Source organism: Gymnogyps californianus, chromosome 6 (genome assembly GCF_018139145.2).
Source record: "Gymnogyps californianus isolate 813 chromosome 6, ASM1813914v2, whole genome shotgun sequence".
NCBI classification, from domain to species: Eukaryota; Metazoa; Chordata; class Aves; order Accipitriformes; family Cathartidae; genus Gymnogyps; species Gymnogyps californianus.
Genome location: NC_059476.1, coordinates 27,510,896 through 27,534,968, shown reverse-complemented (window position 1 = coordinate 27,534,968; position 24,073 = coordinate 27,510,896).

Below are 24,073 nucleotides of genomic sequence, written 5' to 3'. Positions count from 1 at the left end.
TGGGACGCGGCCAAACTTGTCACATTAGTAGGCTTTCAGAAAACAGTGCTAAATTCATTGCTTTTTTTGCTGTAAACCTGATTCAAACTCAGGTCTCAAGCTGAGAGGCTGGTGTATTAACCTAATGTGCCCACTTGACTCTCTCCTAAGTATCATGATAGATTTCTTTTAATCTGTTGCAGAAAATAAATTGCTGGAGAAAAAAAAAAATAAAGATTTGTACTCTTTAAAGACTAATCACTTTCAGGCACTGTATGGCAAACAGCAAGATTCAGAATGAATCCTTTTACTGCATTACTCATGACAGCTTACAACCCAGACTATTAAACATTCATCAATAAAAATTTAACATCCCATCTTCCCTTTGATATCCTCAACTGCTCCCTACATAAGACAACAAGAAGGCTTTCCACAGCTCAGTGTGATGGCAGGACATCAAAGCAGCCTCCACAGCTAGCCTGCTTCGAACAGTTTCTTGTATTTAGAAAGTAGAGTTGTCACATGGGAGGGGAAAAAGCAATGCAGGAGATTCTCTCTGGTTTGAATATATATAATCCCTCCCAAGGGGTGCAGTATGCCCATGTTGTGGCTGAGCAGCAAGTTGCAATTCACTTTTCTTCAGATACGTATCTGACAGACCACACAGAAGCAGGAAAGAAGAGCTGGATATTTTCCTTTGTTAAACAATGAGCACTGCATGCCAGGACTTTAACTGCTGGGAAAAAGGAAAGGCTTTTGCTTAAAAAATTACCAGGTTTTATTATATCCTGGATTGAACAATTTGTTGTAGCTACTGTTTGCTGGAGAAGTGAAGTTTGTAAACAAATAAATCTATTTGCTTTCCTGCCACCTTAAGATTTGTGCTTGACTTTGAAAAGCCAAGCAGGAAATTTTCAAAGGGCAAGTCCAGTTCAGATCAGCAACTTCCATTTTCAGCTACTTAACAGAAAAGAGCTGGAAAATTAAATCCTGAAATTAAATCTAGACATCTCAGAAACAAGTTCACAAGAGAAGATTTTGGACAGTTTCTGCACCTCCAACCATGCTCAAACGTCATGCCCTGGTGATTTTTTATTTCTTTCATGTCTACTCTGGCCTAAAAGGATAGTGCTGCATGAATTTGAGGGAGAAAAAACTGGCTCAAACTTTAAAAAGTTCAATCTAGGCTGAAGGTTCAGCTCAGTAATGTGATATCCATTTACTCACTTGAAACTTAGGTAACAGATTTCACCCATTCTCAGTCCCAGTCTGGAACACCAACAGGTAAGTTTACCTACTTTGTATGTACCATTATATCAGTGAATCAGCTGGAAATAAAGATGATGTTAAAAAATCATTATTTCTTATTTCATCCATTTGCAATGTTTGTTATAAAGCTTCGGTTTCATAGGGGAAAAAGGTGGAATTTATGGAACAGCTGCTTGAAAACATACTACTCTCAGACACAGAACCACATGTGGAAATTGAGAATATCTTCCTTGGAAATATCCCCCCTCTGCTTCCCTTTCTCTCCATACATTCTTTTTACACCCCTCTCACCCAAATGACGCAGGTTCCCTTTAATCTATTTGTTTCCCTGGAACTGAAGAGCTGTTTGATCTTGTTTAAAAAGCACACCCTTTGGCCAAGCTGGAGCTGAGTTCAGCTTGTCCCTCATCCCGAAATTAAGTTCGTTCATCCTGCAACTAAATTTGTTATCACTAGACAGACTGTACACCAGCAGCTCTACCAGAGCAGCTGGCTGTATCTTCTCCCAGCAGCTGCTGGGCCTCAGTCGTACTTACTGTCCTGAACCTGACTCAAATCCCATTGTAACTGGAAGACTTCTGCGATCCAGGTGGATTTTGGATCAGATGCTAAACTGAAAGGGCCTTAGGTTTGACAAGTTCTTAGTTAGTTTTGTCCCATCTGCCTTTCTCCAGCTCCTACATCCTGACACTGGTCATTTTGACTGCCTGCTCCCACCTGTGGTGGCCTGGGCTTTCAGGAGCAATGCTCCTGTCCAAAGTTTGCCTGTTCCAGGAGGAATGAAGGGTCAGAAGCTGGAAAAAAAATCCCACAGTGTGCATCTTTTCAAACAGTTATCGTTTTCTCAGTCACAGCTGCACTAGGATGAGGGAGGTAACAAGGTAAAAAGGAAGGCAGTAAAAGAATGAAAACAATGTTCTTGTGGTGGCAGAAATTCTATTTTTCAAGACTCTTGGATTCCTTCTTTTTTTTTTATCAGGTGACTGATAACTTCCAGAAGCTGTCATTCAGCGTAACTTTTGATAGCATGTTACGGTATCAGCTGGCTAAATAAATTGCATTTATGTCAGCAAAGGGCGTGGAAAGAAGAGGAAGTATTGCCCACAATTATGTGTTAATTGACCTGGTTTTGCTTAGTTTTTAGTGACCTGTTTAGGAGGCAGAGTGCTGCTATGGAAGCTCAGAAAGAACATGTTCCCTATTGGCCTCTCTGTCCTGCTGCGTTATTAGCAGAGAAGCAAAGTTGTTCAGATTCCACATGAACTGCAATCACACCAGCTACAAATGTTTTGCTGTGGCCTTTTACTTAGCTTTAGTTTCTCTCACTTAAAATCCTTTGCACTCTGCTCAATTATAGCACTGAAATATCTGCAGAACAACAAGCTAAGTTTAAAAAAATGCGATAAAAGCAATAAATGCATTGTTTTTCTGTGCTTATACTTAAAATTATTTCCCAGTACTTTAAAATTTTCTCTAGCAATAGCAGCAGCAACCAATATCTTTTACTGAGATGCAAAAGTGTCTGGCATAAAGTCACAAGTATGTTTTAGAACAATTAGTGGGCTAAAAAATCATGGAAATTGATACATTTTCCTATTTTGTTTCTCCCCTTTAAGAAGCAGATTTTTTTTTTTGGTTGTTGGTTGGTTGGTTTTGGGTTTTTTTCCAGTTTGGAAATAATTCTGTATTCAGCTACCCAGAATCTGTCTGTAATTCACTTAAGGGCTTTCCATTGACTTCCAGCCACTAGCAGTGAAATAAGATGGGGTAATTGAGAGAATGAAATGATCTAGGTGGGCCAAGAGATTTCATTTGATTTTGAGAGTCAAGAAGGACCAGAGCAGGAAAATCACACCTCTTTATATTGCTACAGAGATGTAAAAGCACGTCAATACTATCAGAGCAGGTACAGTGCTGAAATCCCATAACTGGTAGTGCAATCAGTAGTGCGACCAGTGGCAGAGATGCACCTTTGAAAACAGCACACAGTGCCTTGTATGTCTCGTACTACACTGTAATTTTTCTTTCAATGCCAGTTCACCCTACACTAGGTTTGCCTCTGCAATAAACAAATATTTGAACAAAGACTATTCAGAATGAAAATTACTTATTTTATGAAAATTTCAGACATTTCCTAGTGTCAGTCTTGTTTTCATAAAAAATGATACCACTAAGCATACATTCACTCCTGAGACCCATTTCAAGAGAAACTTAAACAGGTAGGACACAATTCACCCAACCGCAGTTTTGTCAGGATAGTGAGACTAGCACCTTTCATTCCTCTGAAGTTCCATGGGAATTTTAAAGACAGCTGCACATTAGCATCTGCCAAAACACAGCCATCCTTTCGAGCAGTCTCTCTCTCTCTTGCTCTTTCACCCAGTTTCCATTACATTCCTGAGCAAACACAGTGCAAATACTCATCAGGATTTTTGGTTCTTTGAATATGCTAATACTCGCTGCTTAACGGGGTGTGGTATGTGGGTTCAAGTCATGTGGATTTGATTAGTGAAACTTAATCAACTGAAAATTGTATGATAAACAGTCCTATTAATGACTTTTACTTTTTTACTACCAAAACTGGTGCAGCAGGCATTTCTATTTTTAAGCAGGATATATTCCTAATATAACAATCACATGATATGCAGAATAAGGCTTTGCTGCAGGGCAGAGCTGCATCTGTTATCTCAAATATGTAAGCTGCAACTATAATTTTAAAAGTAAAATTATCTCGATGTACTAGCTGTGCATACAATTTTCCTTGTCTTGAAGGAGATTCCAGATGACTGTCTGTCCTAACTGCAAAGCAATTTGAGCAAATTCTCAGCACTTTGGTCAAAATTCACACCTGTGCAGAGAGTCTGCACAGACAGACGTGTCATTCAAGTCCCACTCAGGTTCTGTAAATCTTGTCTCTACTCAGTTCCTAAAAGATGGTGAGAGGGGAAGATGCTTAGCATGTCAGAAAAGCAGGCACATTCTTTTATGGTGCGAGTTCACTGTTTTCAAGTGGCTAAGCTAGGTGTTTTGCACAGTGATGAAAGAATTCTCTGGTTTAAAATCAAAACCTTCAAATTTGGAAAAATTTTTAAAGCTACTAAGGCACAAGTCTAGTTAGTTATAATTCTGCCTTGAAGCAATTTTAGCTCTAAATTTCAAGGATGTTCTCAAATTCACACCATCTTTTCAAATTTGCACCCAGATGTAAGTATCAGTGGACATATATTTTACCAGTACCATTAGTAATTTTAAGCTTAAGTGGTGTTAGTGAGGGTATTATAGCAATATAATAACAACAGTGAAACGGTAAGCTGCTAGTATTAATGCACAACAGTCACACTGACTGTGACATTTGTGTAGTAGAAGCAGAATATAAAAATAACTCATGACAGGAGTGGAATAAGAAAAACATCAATGATACCAACACGGCTGGTAGATTCCACCATTTTGCACCCATTCTATAGGCAACAGGGGAAAAAAAGCATGTCAATACATAGGAGCTCATTTCCCTGCTGATAAAAGAAATTTAGGGTTGTGCAGTCTCTCAAACATCAGCCATCTATCTACCCCTGGTCCCAATGTTTCAGTGAAAAAGTCCTGTGCATAGAACAAATAGTCTCGTAAAATTCTGTACTCTTGCTTACTGCAAATCTGAACTAAGAAGAAAATGCAAAGAGTTAAGTACAGGATTTTCCCATCCGTTTGATTCCCAGAGACTTTCTTCCAACAGCTGACAATCAAAAGCACATTAGCTGCTGTCAGTCATCATCACAATTTTTATAATGTTGATACCTGTATAACAGGAATTCAATCAACATATCAACTCAGTTCACATATGTAAACACACAGAAGCTGTTTCAGTCATGATAACCCTAACTATACTAGAGATTTCAAATAACTTAATTTTTGCTCCTCCAGCTGCTACTGAAATATATTACAAATGAGAGAATTTAAAATAACTGAAATAGTATCCTCAGTCTATAGGTACTGAAGTAAAAGAACAATCTGTGGGATTAAACAAGTATCACACTGAGAAAACCACTATTGTCTAATTTATAGTGCCTGCCCCAGCAAGAAAGGAGACCAGAGAATACAGTATTGACACTTAAACCAGTGCATCTCAGAGAAGTCAGCACTGATCAACAGCATGGATGAAATGCAGTTCCCACAAAGAATGCCTCCCTCAGATAACTCTGAAGTGAAAACTACTAACACACACTGCTGCATAAGATAAGAGAGGTTTTCTTTAATTACAGCAGTGGTCCCACGAGGTCATGCTTGCAGGCCCAGTTGGTTTGAAACTAGTCTGCCTGGGAGTGATCACTGGAGCGGTATAATAACCTGTAAGTTGTCCTGAATTACTACTAACCACCAGTGTAATACCAACAGTAACAGTGCCGAGTCCTGAGCCAACTCTGCATTCCTTAAATGTTTGAATATTTCTGCGTGTTCATTTCAAACTTGAGACAAACAGCGTGAGATTCAAATGTCTCTGCTAAGGAGTTACAGCACAGTTGCTTAACCCTGTATTTGAGCTCATCATTCATTCACAAGCTTCTCCTCCCAGGATGAATTTGGCACACAACGTGCTGGTCCTGGGATTTCTCACCGCTCCCTCCGCTCACATACACACGTTTCACACTAAAGCACTTGGCTGGTGTTGAGCTCTAGACTGCCATGAGTACCACTGCACTTGCTGGGCTGCAAACACACCAATAAGGAAGAAATTCTAAAGAGCAGAAATGGAGAGAGGCATCTAACACAAAATATCTGACCAGCATATGTTTATATATAATGAGCTGTCGGTACAAAAGTAAAGAAGTGGGCAATATGTTGAATAGTTCATTTTAGTGCATTTCAGTTGTTTTGAAGAAATAATGGTGGAGCTGGTGGTTAACCACTGATCTTGACATTTTACAGATGTAACCAAAGGCTTGTAATAAAACCATGAAGCCTCCTGCTGTGAATGTTGTCCATTATTTGTTGAAGCATCACTTCCCATACCGCTGGAAGAGGGGAAGACAGACAGTACACAAATAATGACGTTAAGGCACAAAATCACAAAGAAAGAGTCACAGCTGTATATCTAGGGTGACATATTGGTCTTAAAGACACACTATCAACAGAAGACAGTCCACAGGCCAGAGCTTAAAATCAGAACCTGGAGCTTAAATTAGTCACACTTCATGTTAAGAATCCATTTGAAATGGTTTATAGAGGGTTAATATGTGGTTAATAGATTCTTTAATGCATATTGCAAGCCCTTGTAGCTTTTGTGGTCATTACAGATGGTTGCAGATGGTTCCATGTACATCAGTAGTAAGTGATAAAGATGATTATGTCACATTTGACCCTCCTATAAACAACCTATAATTATTTATTAAAACATCCACTAATCATTTATTAACTTTTCATACGCTACAAATGGAACTTTTGGTTCCACTGCTGACTTGCTGTCATTTCTCAGAACATTCAACTTCCATAATTATAAAACAAATAAAACAAAATCCAAAGTTATGGACCTTACAAAAATACTACCTAAAGTTAAGGTTCTGCAGCATGAGTTATACAAGTCAACTTGAGTTACACAGTTCAGTCACTATCATGATTCCTTCTACCCTTAGAACAATCATACACATTTATTTGTCACAGAAGAGTTCCATGAATCTTAGTTTTTGTGAAATAAATTCACAATCCTGATTAAAGAGTCACTGTCATGTTTGGTTATAAAGTATCCACACAACTCACATTATGCATTAAAAATAGACAGGCAGTACCAGCCCAGAAATGGAAAGGATTATCATTATCTCTCTTTTATGTATACGGAACTGAGACACGCAAAGATAAAGAGCTACGTTTTCCTGAGAGATCATTGTGAGAGATCATTGTCTTCACCTGCAGAGCGTACACCACTGTGGAAAATGCCTGGCTTGAATTTTAAAAGATGGGAAGCAGAATAAAATCCAGTGCTCCAGTTTGCCAGCGCTATGGGACATAGTCATGCTTTTACAACAGGATCATCCTGTCACTCCTTGTGAATATCAGAGATATATTTAGATAAAGTCATCAACCATTCAGTGCTGAGGACACCTGGGACATATTTAATCCCATCCTCTTTGTAGATTTCTCTTCCTACTTCTGCCAATCCCAAATATTAAAAATAAAAAAAAAGTGAGCCAGGCCTCAAAATGGTGTTTTTTTCTTCAGTTGTTCTTTTTGAACTATCTTAAAAACCTATTAGTTTTTATCAATGGGTAATCACATTTTCCAAGCTTTCCAATCACATCTTCCAAGCGTAGGAGTTAGAACCTTGCTTTGCAAGTTTTCAAATGAAAGCTAAGTTACTTCTGAAAAAGCAGCAGCTGCCTCAAGACTTGCTAGAAAATCAAAGGAGGTGGAAATACTGTATTTTTTACCATTTCTGAACATACGATTTTCCTCCTAATTAAACCAGACATACTATCTAGCAGATAAGTCTGAGTTATACTCGACGCCAGGGACCACACATTCCAGACTTTCTTGAGTCAAAAAAAGTTAATGTAATTTCTACAGATTTCTGTATGCCATCAGACAAAGATCCATCCTAGCATCTTCATCACTTTTATTTTTGGTTCTAAGAAGATCCAAGAAGTATACAAAAAGAAAGAGAAAAGAAAACAAGCTGAACTATTTTTAACTCAAAAAGGCTTGACTGAATTTGATTGAAGGACTGGGCAATGTTCCAGCAATGAAGTGTGTGTTTTATACTATCCAGACTGCTTTGCCCTTTCCTTCACATAATGCTAATGAGTAACAGAGCAACTTGAAAATCTGAGCACTGAGGTGTGCATGCATTTGGGTTAGTCTATTCCAGTCTTAAGAAGGATTACAAGTTGGGAACTACAGCTCTACTGAGGTGTGGAGCTGCATTAATGGTTTTATAGGTAATACTAAATCACTAGACCTGTTCTGGGATTCTTAAGTATCAGACCACATTTGAGTCCCCTCTCAAACAATTAGACTGAGCATCTAGAATTCAGCAGAACACAAAAGAGCAAAGGCGAGTTATCAGGTGTTAAGCAAGAAAATGCCTGTATACTCTATCTACACTATGTAAACAGCCTGATTTTTGCAAACCGTCCAAGAAGGAAATCAATGCTGAGTATGTTCTTAGTGCTCCTTATGAGCCAAAGAATATTTTTATCTCTTGTATTCTGAGAAAAGTGGCTAACACAATTGTTCTGGAATAATTTTCCATAGAGATGCAATATTAAAAATTTATAACATTCTGGACTAACTCTTCTAAGATGACAGTGATTTCTACTTTGGAACAGGAAGGCCATGTAGTTAACTCTTCCAGAACAGTTTATTCTGCAGTAGCTACACTGGTATGTTTCCTCATGTAAACATGGACATTGATAGATTCTCATCAGATGATTAAATCCTATTTATACTTCTCTTATCCAAGGGAATATTTTCATTTGCAATTAAAACTGACCCAAGTCCATGCTTCTGTCAAAAGGGACAGTCCCTTCTTGTCCTTCAGTTGCATATGCCTGCTACTTTTCTTCTGTAAACACTTGTGTTTTTATGATTGCCCAGGGATCCAAAAGAAAGAATGAAAATTAATCCAAGAAATGAAAAAGGGATAGTTTTCATCAGGATCGATACCTGATCTGACTGCCCACAAAGCTCTGTAAGATGAGTGCTGACAGAAGAAAAGACATTGCACTTGCAATGAGAGTGGGGACGACCCATTTGGTATCTGTGTGAATTATATTGGTTGGAAGTAATCGCATGAAAGTGCACCCCGGCATAATTTCCCTTTCCTTCTTCCCTTGAGATCTGCTTTTCTTTTAAAACTATAACATAAAACCTGGGGAATTCACAATTATAAAACAAACAAGTTATACAGGAACATAGAATTCATGCGACTATCTTTTTTTTTCCCATGGGTAGTAACTTTTCGCTACCAAGATGAATTCTTATAAAATGCAGAAACTTTGATTTATGCATTAGTTCCAAAATATAGATCATCTAATGTTGTTGTTTGCAAGATAAATGATGACAGCTGGGTTACACAATGCTAACACTTTGCTTTAATTTACTGGTGGACACCTACTGAGTGACTGGCTGTTGTCAGGTCGTCTTAGTTATTTTAATACAACTTGAGGTTGCATTTCTGTAAAATTGTGATAGACAGGGAGCATTCATAGCACTTTAGGCTCCTAACTTAGGTGAAGAAGTGAGAAATTACTTTCTAGATCCCAATAGAGTCAGTAGAGGGAGAGAAGCTTCTCGAGAGTACAAGTCAAAGCAGGTGCTTAATGAGGGTACTGTAAATGACCAAAGCAATCTCTCACTTTTGCTTGTGACTCTACAGAGAAAGACTTGACTTAAAGGAAAAAAAAGTAAAGCTTGACTTTATCATGTTAATAAAAATAACGAACGATGTATCTTAGACCTTAGTGGAATGAGTTGCATAGTCCCAGGTTTCACACTTGATTTGTTTGAAGGGATTGGATGGAAATGCAGTAAGACAGAGACAGTGATACTCATAAATCATAGGAATTAAGGATAAGGAGGAGAAGCTTTGCTTTTCAATTCAACAAGCTATATGAAGGAAAATGGAATTTCCAGAAATCCAAGACCAAATCGCTTTGGAACAAAGTAATCATTTTATCGAGAAAGATTCTTTCCTAGCCTTTGACTAGTGTCTCTCTCTGCTCAAAGAAGACCACTAGCTAAGAGCATTATACCAGCACTTTCTGGCTTCTTGAATATTGTTCTAGGTCAACAAGAATCCTGAGATTACGGTCTTGAAAGTTTCCCAATGCTTGGTTATGCTTTGTATCTTCTTTTTACTATTTTTGTCTTGTGTTTTTAATTAGCTGAGAGATGGACAAGGCTTTTTTCCTTTGATAATAGAGTGTGAAAGTGTGTTGTACGTATGTATGTCTGAACGGTCTTATAACATCTACACGAGGAAGAAGTCAGACAAAGGTTTAAATATTCTTGAAACAATCTCATAAAAATACTCAGTAAAACGGGTCCCGTATTCTGGATTTAACATTTCTAAAAATTATAAAGCTGTCAACTATTGTATTTCTACTAATCAGAGTGTTCTTTTAAGACCCATAATGTAGTATCTCTACCAAGGGGAAAATGAAGGAAAGGGTTAGTCATCGCAATATAAATTCAAGAGTGGAAGCTTTCTATTTGGCTCTGATTCTGTGGTTCAAAAATAAGACAGTAGTTTGATTTCAGCAGAAAAATACTCAGTCATCCTCAATTTACATTTGGTTGACCCAGTTAAAATGATTTTTTCAGGGTTTCTAACTCTGTGAACAGGCATGCTCATAAGTCACTCTTCAGAGTTCTTAAGACTCATTGGTATTAATCCAATACTGAATTCTAAACTAGTATTAAGACCAGCTCGTTGATTTCCTCATGGTCTGATTTGTATTGGTTTAGAAAATGTTTATTTTGCCATTATGATCAGTAGCCTAGCACTTGTGACAGCATTTTCTTAGTGTTAATTTTTTAAATACTTTTAATAAAATGCATAAAAGGAAGTCTGTTTCTTTCCATCAGTAACGTGTTTCAGGGATCTTTCAGACTCTAGCTAGATATAAGCAGGTTGACCTGAAAGCTATGACCAAGCATAGACTCTCACGCAGAATTGACACCCATTCTGTTATGCTGACTACATCTTCAGGATAGCCCTTGTAGCTAATGCTCAAGCATGATAAACAGAAATACAAATTCAGACTCGTTTTCCTGCTCTCCTGAAAATGTACATGAAACTTTCTTTTCTCTTGCATTACACTGGCCCCAGACTAAGTATTATCTCAAATACAGCAGATATAAATATATATTTAACCTACACATAGCTAAAAAAGAAAAGCCATGGGTGCTAGCAGCATTTGTATTTTGCATACAACCAGTTGCCTAAGGCCACTAGAGGCTACTGCAGGCTAGTGGTAATACTCATTTTCCAGACTATTCTGCCATTTATTGTTTAAAAAGAGAGGACATGGAAACAGGAGTTAACACACCTGATATGTTGAACTAACTTCAAAAAAAACTAAAATTAAGGACATGTCTGTAAGGATTGTCTTTGTCTACTCCAGAAGATTTTTCTGCTGAGTCTGAACAGTGGCATTAATTAAAAACATAAATTGTTTTTTACTAAATAGGTTAATCAAACTTTGAATCACCTTGTGCTCAGTGTCTTAGAGCAAAATTTAGAATTTCTCTTTCCTAACCCTCAAAACCTCACAAAACGTTCTGTTTTATTCCCAAACAAATTTCTAAACAAATACAGTAGAAACAACCCACTGTTGCCATGGGCTTTGATGAATCCTTTAAACCAAGGCAAATTATATTAGAGTAGAATTGGAACCCCTCACATCTATTTTATATTCTCTCTATTTTCTTAAAGGTCATAGAGACTCATCCTATGTATCCTCTGTATGCTTTAGAAATTTTTTATTTTGTTTTACCTCAATGTTCCTGCACTAACATAACTTATTATTTACAAAGAAAAAGTGCATCTACACTAAGCAAACGTATCCGGACCTAACGAAGTTCAGCGTATTTCTAATGCACATTGTCACCAACACTCCTCACTTCTCAGAACTGGACAGTAGTTTACAACAAACAAGAAGTGAGAAAATATATCATTACACTTTGTAGGGTTGATATTCTTATCTGGGCTATGATTTCAGGCCTTTGACAAATTAATAATAAGCATAATATAAAAGTAATCATTAGCAGCACTAAGTAGAACTGTTCATCAGTTCATGAACGTATTTAACATTAGCTCTTAAAGGAGACTTAAAATGAGAGATGAGCTGCTGCAAAGGGAAATTAAGGGGGACATGGCAAAAAAGGATTAGGAACCCTAAAGCTAAAGAATTAATATCAAATTTTTGCTGCAAATTTACTAGTTACTTGATGCTTAAAGAATTTGCAACAGATTCACTTAGTAAAATAGTTTTAGAAAGTTAACCATATTCTATATATTCAAAATGTTGATATTAGTGGTCACTCCAAAACCAGATTTTCTCCTTACGTTGTGTTTGTACAGTAGCCAGCACAAAAGGGATACAATCACGAGCTGGGCTTTTGAACGCGACCATCATGCAAGTGAATAATTCAGGAAAGATGACAGCGCAAGTGCACTAGTACAAGGGAAACTGAGTCAGGTTGTGCAAACTTTTAGGTCATTGGTCCAACTGACAGCAATTACCAGATTTTATTTACAATATTTTTTAAAAACTACCTGCTCCCAGTTAGTTAGTTAGTTAGCTGCTGTTTCAGAGATTTCCAATTCCACTCTCTGAAGCAAGTGGTTTTTTTCCCCCCAAGATGGCTTTATCTTATCTTGTTTTACTCCCCATTTTCCAAATAGGTTGTGTAGATACCACTGGCAAAATAAAAATATTAGTGTACTTGAAGGTACAGAAGTTATCAACATCATAATACAGATCATGAGAGAAACTGGACCACAACTTGCACAGGGATTTATCACCAGCTGGGACTGTTAGCAATGAATGGCTTCAGAGGAGCCACATCTCCCTCCTGGTGAACTCCTGCTAGCGCAGGGCAATGCAAACCTCAGTCAGGCCCTGCTCTGCACTAACAGGCGCTGCCTCAGCGCTCTGCCCACTTTGGGCTGCAGGAGCAGACAGGTGCAGCGAGGTGGACACCGCATGCTGCTGGCAGCGTTAGTCTGGAGAACATCCAGAGAGAGCTGATGGCTGAGCTGTTCAGGATCCAAATGGAAACATCCTACCGAACAGAACAGATGTTAGTGGTGCAGGACAAAGGCTATGTCTGAATCTAAGTCAAGTTTTGAGTTACACATGCTCTGATTAGGACAACAATGAAGCGGCAGTCTCCAGGGCAGAAAAGTAATCCTGGATTTTGGATCAAGAAACTGTTTTTCAGATATCCATGAACTGTCATTTTAGCATGTTTCAAGAACATCGTGGACCATAAGTTCTGTTCCTATGAATGAAAAACCACCAAAGGAAAAGGAGTTGCACGACATTTTACTAGTAATGAGTTTGGCTTTAAAACTTCGTTAACAAATTACTGACACAAGTTTCATAAGGGTTTTCTAAACCTTGACACTACTGCAGAGCAAGGAAATGAACATAATGTTAATACGTCTCATTCTCAGAGTATAACAGTAGCAGTTTGCTGCTCTCTTGGGCTCTCACTCCTGAATCTTTTGGTGAACTAGGCTGGGCTGGGACTGGCCAGACAGTGTCTTACTGCCATTGCAATGTACTTTTTGAAGTGTATTACAAAGTCGGTTGTAATTATACTACACTGGTGTCTTCCGGAGAAGGTACAAAAGGGGACTAGTAGAATTGGTAGGTTGTTTTATTTTAAACTAAGTTCATGAAAAAAAAAAAGACACTTAGACAATGAGACAGAATGACATGGCCAGCAAGTCTGTAAACGAGCCAGGGACAGAACCTGAACTACTCAAATATCTGTCCTGTGCCCAAAACAAGGCACACTGATGGAAGAAGCATTTTGAAATTTTCATTTTCCTGGCTTTGAATTAGCAAAACTATCCATGAAAGTCACTGTTATGCAATAAAATTCAGTCACAGAATACAGAAGAATGGATTTTTCAGTCTGAATTTGTGACTGAGTTTGAAGTTTGCATTTTTTTGTCATTTCAAGTGATATGAAATTCTGTTCTGTTCTGTGAAGATTTTAGTAGGTCACTCATTACAATTAACCTGGGAAAAAAGGGCACATACAATGGTCTGCACTTTGTTGTTTGTTTCAGATAAAAAACTCGTCAGCAAAAATGGTTTTTTTAATGCAAATGTATTCTTGTACAACTCCATTGCAACAGAGATGAGACATTCTTCCACAACAAAAAGAGGAGCTTGCCCAGTAGATAAAAAGAACAAGACATTATCTTAAAACAAGAAAAATAAGTAAAGTATCTGGAAGGATTAAATCATGCGGAGAAACTCTCCAGTCAAAACAAAGTTGTCTTTTTGTAAGTTATTTTGTTAAATTTAAAAACAGAGCTTATGTTGTCTCAGTTCTTCTTGTTGTTGTTTTAAATACCAACTTCAAAGACCATTAAATATAAAGTATATCTTCTGATTTCAGTTACTGAACATAAACCATACATAGAAATTAGCAAGAAGATTGGGCTGAAGGGAAATGTAATTTCAAAGATCTAGTGTACTCCAGCATGAAACTAGAAGGCTTGTTTTGTTCGTATGGGTTACTGAGAATAGGATTCTATTCTGTGGCTTCCTTTTCCTCTATGTGGGACTTGCACAAGCTGGAAATGCAGTTTTCAACCCAGGGGAATGACAGAGGCATTTCATTCTACTTCATTCACTTCAGAAGTCCACCTCTATTCTGCAAGGTACTCAGGCACAAACATAACTTTCAAATGTAGCTGTTAGCACATAACTAATGTCTCACTGTCCTCACCGAGCCCTAGGCATGTGCTGAAACACTTTGCTGAAGAGGGACAAACTTAAGCATGTGCCTAACCAATTTTTCAAGTTGGGATAGATTCACATGTAATCTGTTATAGCTCCCTGAAGGCTAATTTGTAGTAAATTTGACAGATAATGTTCATATTATAAATAGAAAACAGATTAACTTAAAAATTTAGTGACGGTTTAATCTTTGTGGTGTTGTGTCAAAATAGGATTAATTATTACAGGCAAAACTGGAGAACTGCTGATGAAATTAATTTTTATTTCTTGTTGAACTTTAATCTCAAAGTATGATACCCTAGTTCTTGCTGGAATATATGCCTGTGGAAAGAAGATTTCGTGTTGGCACTGGACTTTTCAATAGAAGATCACATAAAGGATGGTAGTAATAACTCTGATTTCAAACATCTTAATAACCAAATCTCATAGACTGTTATAATGATTCATTCTAGGGTCTCAATAAGGAGGAAAAAACTCAAAATAAAACATCTTAATCATAAGTCATTCAAATGGCAAATGTGAAACCGATTCAAAACCTTATATCCATTTCTTTTTGGTGTTATGTTAACAGTCCTCTAATCTGGAGAGGTTCCTGATACAGCAGCTATGATAATTGTGTAAGTCATGGACATATTAATAACTGTAACTGCATAGTCAGCCATTAAGAGCAGCTCATATTTTAAGAGGTGACAAACGGGTTTGAGTGTCTTAGTATTCATAAAAAGGATGTTTCTCAAAACCACTAATAACTTTGTAAAATGCAGATGGATAATTATAATGCATTTATAGTCATACTATATAGCTATAATTTATATTACACTTATGCAGACAAGGTTATCAAAAAAAGTATGTGAACTGACTTTTAGTGAGAGTTGGTTAAGGACTAGATATTTACATTCTGAAATGATTTCATTTTCACCCATATAGACCTACGTGTGTAACTTTAAGCAGCCATTTCAAGAAATCTTATCCATCATTTACAAAACTTACCACACCCTTTGATGACTCTTTAATCCCTGAGAGGGTCAGGGAGAAAAGTTTTTACTACGTAATACAACAAAAGGAAAACAAAGAATTTGTAAAATTCTTCCACATTCTAAAGACATGGAAGAAAAGTTCCTGCTGAGACGGTGGCTACCAATTCATTCTGGTTTTCCAATGTCATTCCCCAGCCTCTACCCACTTTCAAGTGGCTTTCAGACTTCACCATTACTAATATTAGTACTAGCGCTGTCAGTTAGTGATTTTTACCTTGCTGCTACATTGGTGATGAAAATAACGGCAAGATCCAACTGTAGGGAAGGTCTTCACATGCCATGAATGTTTATCACCCTTACAAGTCAGTACTTCCTACCACGCAAATGCTAACTATGTATATCCCCACAGTGAACCTTTAGGATCTGAAAGGAAAAAAAAAATATCAGTGCTGCAGAGCAACCTATCTGTCATAGCACTCACTGACTAAATTCCATGTTTTTATTAATACTAAAGAAAAAATATTAATACAATGCAATGTGCCAGGATAGCATTAGAGAGGAGAGGGGCAGTGGCATGTATTAGTCATTGAGGTGAGCTTTTTGGCTTTCATTAAAATCAGAGGAATGAGGAAACTGAAACTGCTTCTTCAATACAATCCCCTAGTTAAGTCAAAACTCACTGAGAGCCAAAGAATTTAAAATAATGTACTGTTGTAGCAGAAAAAACATACAGTAATGAAGTAATCAACCCTTTGTTAACAGTAATCCTTATTTACATACTTGGATCAACATAAAGGAATCATTAGCAATTTGTATGAACATGTTACTCTATATCATTAGGTTTCAGAGACAGTTTCCAACCCAAAGAAAGAGTGAAACTTTAATCACAGTCAGCTGAGTTCAGCCCAACGCAGGAGGAAAATTTCATGATTAATTCTGTTGGCCCAGGCACAGGTGCCTGGAAAACAGATTAAACAGGTCCACTAAAACATCATTTGCCCTTATTAATGCTGAAGTCCCATACTGCATATTCTCTAATCACCAATATTTTCCACAGTTTAAGTTAGCTGACTAAAGCTCTTATATACCTTTAAAAATCTCATCTTCTTAGTTCTTTATTCTCCTTTTTACTTCCTCAGAGCAAATCTCTCCCTCTTATTGTTGAGATTCACAATATCCAAAATTTCTCATACTCTAAAAATTTGTTCTACTTAGTTGTCAAGAATATATTTTAGTACTTCCTGATTTCCTTCAAATAACATCATGAATAGTGAATGCCCATATTCTTTTTTGAAATGTCATTATTGTTCATATAAAATTAAAAAAAATCTATTTTTTTGGAGACTATTGCATTTTCTAGTCAATTTGTACTGTCTCATTTTCCATCATTTGTCCCCAGTAATCACATTGCTCAGCCTTGATTAACTTGATTCATAGCTTTTAACATATTTTAATTGTTTATAATTGATTTTCATGTCTTATTAATCATGAAAGTTATCTCCTATATATTGATCTCAAACCTCTGTTCTTCACTAGTTTTCTGCTTTAGTGCAAGGATTTGAATGCTTTACAAAAGATTGCAGCGTCTTCTCTGGGACTGATGGTCCTGTTACTGGGAAATGCTTCAGCTCTTTTTTTCCTTTAGAATGCAAATTCCTTGATCATTTTCCAATTGCTTTGTGTTTTGTTGATGGGTGGATTTGGTCTTCTGGAGAGTCTTCCAGAATGTGGGAAGTTTGTGGTTTGCATAGATGGCCTGGAAAAAGTAATGTGGCAGAAAAGTTACAAAGCCCCCTGGGGGCTGAAATGAAGTCTTATGGCAAGACATGAGCTAGAGCAGTTCTGATGCTTGTCTAAAGTACTTTGGGGTCCAAAGTGGCCCTGGAACAGCTGGAATACCAGAAATTACATGTATGATTGACAGGTGTATTTTCTACCCTCCCCCCAGCTGTGCCAAGTGCAGCTGATGCTCTTTTCCAAGGAATCTGAAGAACAGATTTCTCTAAATTGAAGATGGTATCTCTGTTTCTATCTATTGTCTCTGGATAAAGCATAATTTTCAGAGATCATTATTTAAGATCATTCAATGAATACTTAATCTAAACATTGTTTGTTTGCAAACTCTTCATAGATTCTGTATGAGATTCAGAACTGGGACATATAGGACATAGGAGCGATGCATCCCAACAAAGAGGAAGTCAGGCAAAAAAGCTGGGAGGCCTGCATGGATGAACAAGGAGCTCCTGGACAAACTCAAACACAAAAAGGAAGCCTACAGAGGGTGGAAGCAAGGACAGGTAGCCTGGCAGGAATACAGAGAAATTGTCCAAGCAGCCAGGGATCAGGTTAGGAAAGCTAAAGCCCTGATAGAATTAAATCTGACCAGGGACGTCAAGGGCAACAAGAAAAGCTTCTATAGGTACGTCAGCGATAAAAGGAAGACTAGGGAAAATGTGGGCCCTTTCCGGAAGGAAACGGGACACCTGGTTACCCGGGATATGGAGAAGGCTGAGGTACTCAACGACTTTTTTGCCTCAGTCTTCACCAGCAAGTGCTCCAGCCACACCGCCCAAGTCGCAGAAGGCAAAGGCAGGGACTGGGAGAATGAAGAACCACCCACCGTAGGAGAAGATCAGGTTCGAGACCATCTAAGGAACCTGAAGGTGCACAAGTCCATGGGACCTGATGAGATGCATCCACGGTCCTGAGGGAACTGGCGGATGAAGGGGCTAAGCCACTATCGATCATATTTGAGAAGCTGTGGCAGTCCGGTGAAGTTCCCGCTCACTGGAAAAGGGGAAACATAACCCTGTTTTTAAAAAGGGGAAAAAAGGAAGAGCTGGGGAACTACAGGCCAGTCAGTCTCACCTCTGTGCCCGGCAAGATCATGGAATGGATCCTCCTGGAAATTATGCTAAGGCACATTGAAAATAAGGAGGTGATTGGTGACAGCCAACATGGCTTCACTAAGGGCAAATCGTGCCTGACAAACTTGGTGGCCTTCTATGATGGGGTTACAGCATTGGTGGATAAGGGAAGAGCAACTGACATCATCTACCTGGACTTGTTCAAAGCATTTGACACTGTCCTGCACGACATCCTTGTCTCGAAATTGGAGAGACATGGATTTGACAGATGGACCACTCAGTGGATAAGGAATTGGCTGGATGGTTGCACTCAAAGAGTTGCAGTCAACAGCCCGATATCTGAGTGGAGACCAGTGATGAATGGTGTTCCTCAGGGGTTGGTATTGGGACCGGTGCTGTTTTACATCTTTGTCAGCGACATGGACAGTGCGATTGAGTGCACCCTCAGCAAGTTTGCTGACGACACCAAGCTGTGTGGCGCGGTCGTGTCCTGGTTTCGGCTGGGACAGAGTTAACTCTCTTTTTAGTAGCTGGTACAGTGCTGTGTTTTGGATTTAGTGTGAGAATAATGTTGATAACACTCTGATGTTTTAGTTGTTGCTAAGTAGCGCTTATCTTAAGCCAAGGACTTTTCAGTCTCCCATGCTCTGCCAGCAAGCAGGTGTGCAAGAAGCTGGGAGGGAGCATGGCCGGGGCAGCTGACCTGAACTAGCCAAAGGGGTATTCCATACCATGGAATGTCATGCTCAGTATATCAACAGGAGGGAGTTGGCCGGGAGGTGCGGATCGTGGCTCGGGAACTAACTGGGCATCGGTCAGCGGGTGGTGAGCAATTGCATTGTGCATCACTGTTTTTTTTTCTCTCCCCCCCCCTTCCTTTTTTTGTTATATTCCTTTTCATTACTATTATTATTATTATATTTCATTATTACTATTGTTAGTATTATATTTTACTTTAGTTATTAAACTGCTCTTATCTCAACCCATGAGTTTTTTGGTTTTTTTTTTCCTTTCCTCCTCCTCACCTCACTGGGAGGGGGAAGGGGGAAGCGGCTGCCTGGTGCTTAGTTGCTGACTGGGGTTAAACCACAACAGGTCAACATGCTAGAGGGAAGGAATGACATCCAGAGGGACCTTGACAGGCTTGAAAGGTGGGCCTGTACAAACCTCATGAAGTTCAACAAGACCAAGTGCAAGGTCCTGCACACGGGTCGGGGCAATCCCAAGCACAAATACAGGCTGGGCGGAGAATGGATTGAGAGCAGTCCTGTGAAGAAGGACTTCAGAGTGTTCATTGATGAGAAGCTCAACATGATCCAGGAAAGTGTGCTTGCAGCCCAGAAAGCCAACCATATCCAGGGCTGCATCACAAGCAGCATGGCCAGCAGGTCAAGGGAGGTGATTCTCCCCCTCTACTCTGCTCTCGTGAGACTCCACCCAGAGTACTGCGTCCAGCTCTGGGGCCCCCAACATAAGAAGGACATGGACCTGTTGGAGCGAGTCCAGAGGAGGGCCACAAAGATGATCGGAGGGGTGGAACACCTCTCCTATGAGGACAGGCTGAGAGAGTTGGGGTTGTTCAGCCTGGAGAAGAGAAGGCTCCAGGGAGACCTTATAGTGGCCTTCCAGTACCTAAAGGGGGCCTGCAAGAAAGCTGGAGAGGGACTTTTTACAAGGGCATGTAGAGATAGGCCAAGGGGTAATGGCTTTAAACTGGAAGAGGGTAGATTTAGATTAGATGTGAGGAAGAAGTTCTTCACTGTGAGGGTGGTGAGGCACTGGAACAGGTTGCCCAGAGAGGCTGTGGATGCCCCCTCCCTGGAAGTGTTCAAGGCCAGGCTGGATGGGGCTTTGAGCAACCTGGTCTAGCGGAAGGTGTCCCTGCCCATGGCAGGAGAGTTGGAACTAGATGATCTTTAAGGTCCCTTCCAACCCAAACCATTCTATGATTCCATGATTCTATTATATTCTCTGTTCCTTAACTGAATGGCCCTTACTTTTTGCTTTCACTCTGAACTTGTTCACAAATATATTTTATTTTCTCACTAAAGGTAATTTTGGATGCTGGCCTGATACAGTTATTTATAAAACCTGTCTTTTAGAAAGTCCATGGATGACATAGGCTCAAAGAAGTCCATAGCTGAATTCATGAAGGACAAATGTACAAATGTTTTCCCTTTCTATTTCTCTACCCCTTGATAATAAGCCCTTTACCTGAATAATCAAGAACAGCATATTTGCGTTGCACACTGAGCAGTTAATAGAGAACTGCTCAGCTTTTTTCCCAAAATACTTCGTAGCACTCTAATGCCTTTTATGCTTGGATTTCTTCTTCAAAGCTTTCATTAAAAAAAAAAAAAAAATCTGTGACAAGTAGTATTTTCAAAAAGGAATAGTTGTTGCATACCCACATCAGTTGCAGGCAGCAACGTTCAAACACACTGTGGCTTTAATGTCCACTTGATTTATACACCTTTCCTCAAGAACTCTACCTCCTGCACGGCAAACAAGCAACGTTTCTAGTGTTTTCATTCCACTTATAATGACAATCATGAGGCAGAGGGCAAGCACTAACCAATCACAAGCAATATGATCACTGTATAATTACTGGGTTTCTAATAAACAGACTTCAGATTTGCTCTCTTGAAATAAAATACCATGACTTAAATACACAAACGTAACAAAATGTTAGTAATTGATATAAAAGTAGCACATTCTCTGCCTTACACTAGACTGATGCGTTCCATTACTGAAATCAACATAATAAGTCTTTGAGGTTTTTTTGTGTCTGTCATTTTACAGTTTTGACAAGCAAACATTGTTTAAGTAAAGAAATGTAAATATTAAGAGGTCTGGTTTTGCTATTGAGGCTGGGAAATAATCAGATTTACTAAAACAGAATACAATCACAGATACTACATTGCATGCTGTCTACGCTATAGGCCTCGAAAACTGAAATGGCTGTTATAATTGTGTCACTTCTTCAATGGAAAAAATCATGCCTGTGAACACAAGGGCTACCCAAAGAAGAGGATAAGAACATGCCAGTGTAGCAGAGACAGTTAACTGAGAGCCAGCAGGGCCCACCCAAAGAGAGATTTTGCAAGTGGGAGAATGAGTCACAGAGCAGTTACACAACCTGAATTCGTATACTGGCCCAAAAGGACGAGTAAGTGAGAAAGACTTGAAAATAGCTTACAAATACAGAAGCAAACCCAGTGCAGCTACAAGTTAAACAAAAGCTTTTATTGCAAAGTATTGGAGTGGAAAGGTAATACAAAATTTCAAAGTCACATGGGGACCAACCTATGGTCATTTAGTGGTATTAAAGAGAGAAAATTAGGGGGTAGCAATTCCCAGTGGTAGCTGTGTGGGCTCAAGTAAAATACCTCCCTGATTACTAGAACAGCATGTCTAGCAGCAGCTCACTACATCCTTGGAGAATATACTTGTAATATGTCACTGTTTGACACTACAGGCTGTCAGCTATAAGGACACGGTGTGCCTCCCTCTCTCTCCAGGCTTTTTTGGGACTCTGACATAGCTGTTCACTCTGGCCCTGAACAGCTCAGTGGGATATTAACTCTGACTGGTGCATGCCTACAAGGAGGTTTCAGTCCTGTGCCTCATTATCCTCTTTGGACATATCTATGTAGAAGCAGGTACAGTTGTACGTATGTCAGGTTCAAGTGGATTAAAAAAAATATACTTTCTCATTTATATTTTTTTTTTAAAGCAATACCACAGAGAATTTCTATTTTGTGTAGAAAAGCTATTCTCTTTGTTGAATGAATATTTTTAACCAAAAAATCCCCACAATCAAACCAGTCAGATCTACAAATTAGGATTTCTTTGTGGGGAGACACCAAACTATTCAGTGGCCTGATCAGTACTTTATCCAAATGTCTACCATCAACCATTTTCAGCTGCTCCTCACTGCGCCACTAAGAATCTTTTTGAACCCCACTTTCATAAAAATTATCATGAGATGACGTTCATTTTTACTTCCTGTGGGCAAAACAGAATAGGTCATGCATTTTTACCTTCTATATACTAGTTATTATTTTTATGTCATTTCACAACGTAGTAATGTCACAAAATGCTTTATTACTGTTGTTATAACGAAGAAAGAGTTGGAAAATTGCTATTTCATACTGAGTGAAACAATTATCGTTTTTCTAGACTCAAGTTTTTTCTTGGTTTTTTTTTTAATTAGTTTGGCATTTCCTTAATAATCAGTTTCATTGTCGTGGTTTAACCACAGCCAGCAACTAAGCACCACGCAGCCGCTTCCCCCTCCCCCCTCCCAGTGGGATGGGGAGAAGGGAAAAAAAAAGGTAAAACTCGTGGGTTTAGACAAGAACAGCTTAATAACTAAAGTAAAATAAAATACACTACTAACTAAGAATAATAATAATAATATAATAACTGTAATGAAAAGGAACATAACAAAAAAAAGAAATAACACCCAAGAAAAGACAAGTGATGCACAATGCAATTGCTCACCACCCGCTGACCGATGCCCCAGCAGCGATCCGCGCTGCCCAGCCAACTCCCCCCTGTTGATATAGCGGGCATGACACTCCATGGTATGGAATACCCCTTTGGCTAGTTGGGGTCAGCTGCCCCGGCCATGCTCCCTCCCAGCTTCTTGCACACCTGCTTGCTGGCAGAGCATGGGAAACTGAAAAGTCCTTGGCTTAAGATAAGCGCTACTTAGCAACAACTAAAACATCAGAGTGTTATCAACATTATTCTCACACTAAATCCAAGACACAGCACTGTACCAGCTACTAAGAAGAAAATTAACTCTACCCCAGCTGAAACCAGGACAAAAGTAAAAATTAACATTAAGATATTAAATGTCAAATATTTTTCTGAAAATTTCTATTTTTTTATCCAAATTGAAACTTTAAAATGGCGGTATTTCTTGTAGAATGAAAAAACTGATGTTTTGGTCAGCTTTACACTTCCATTTATCAAAGAATGACACAGTAACTGAATGGTACAGTCACTGACTGTCCACATGAATATAAGTTTTATACAACTCCCTGCAAAGAGTGCTGGCTGTTTCAGCTCAGCTCACGTATATGTTCATACTTTTAACTTTGCAGGTCCCTAGTTTGAATTAATGTCAAATGCCAGTGGTTAGACCTGGACTTGTAGCAAGGGAGGAGAAAAATGACGCCTGCTCCAGGCTTCCTTCTAACTTGGATTTGGAATGAGAGTGAACATCTGTTAACACTACTGGGTTTTCTTAATGTGGCATCATCAAGGCTTTCTAGAAATGTGGTACGATGTGTGGGTCAGGCTTTTTTCTTTGCTATTTCTATCACTGAATTGCTTTTGTACAGATTTCCATATTCTAGACTGCATTAATTATTCATTACATAATTTCTGTGAACAGTTCTTGGTATCTCAGTCACTGTTCATTTTGACTGGACATATGGGTCACAATCATCTTTGATTAAGTAACCGTATCACTTAGTATCAGCTACTTGGAATAAAC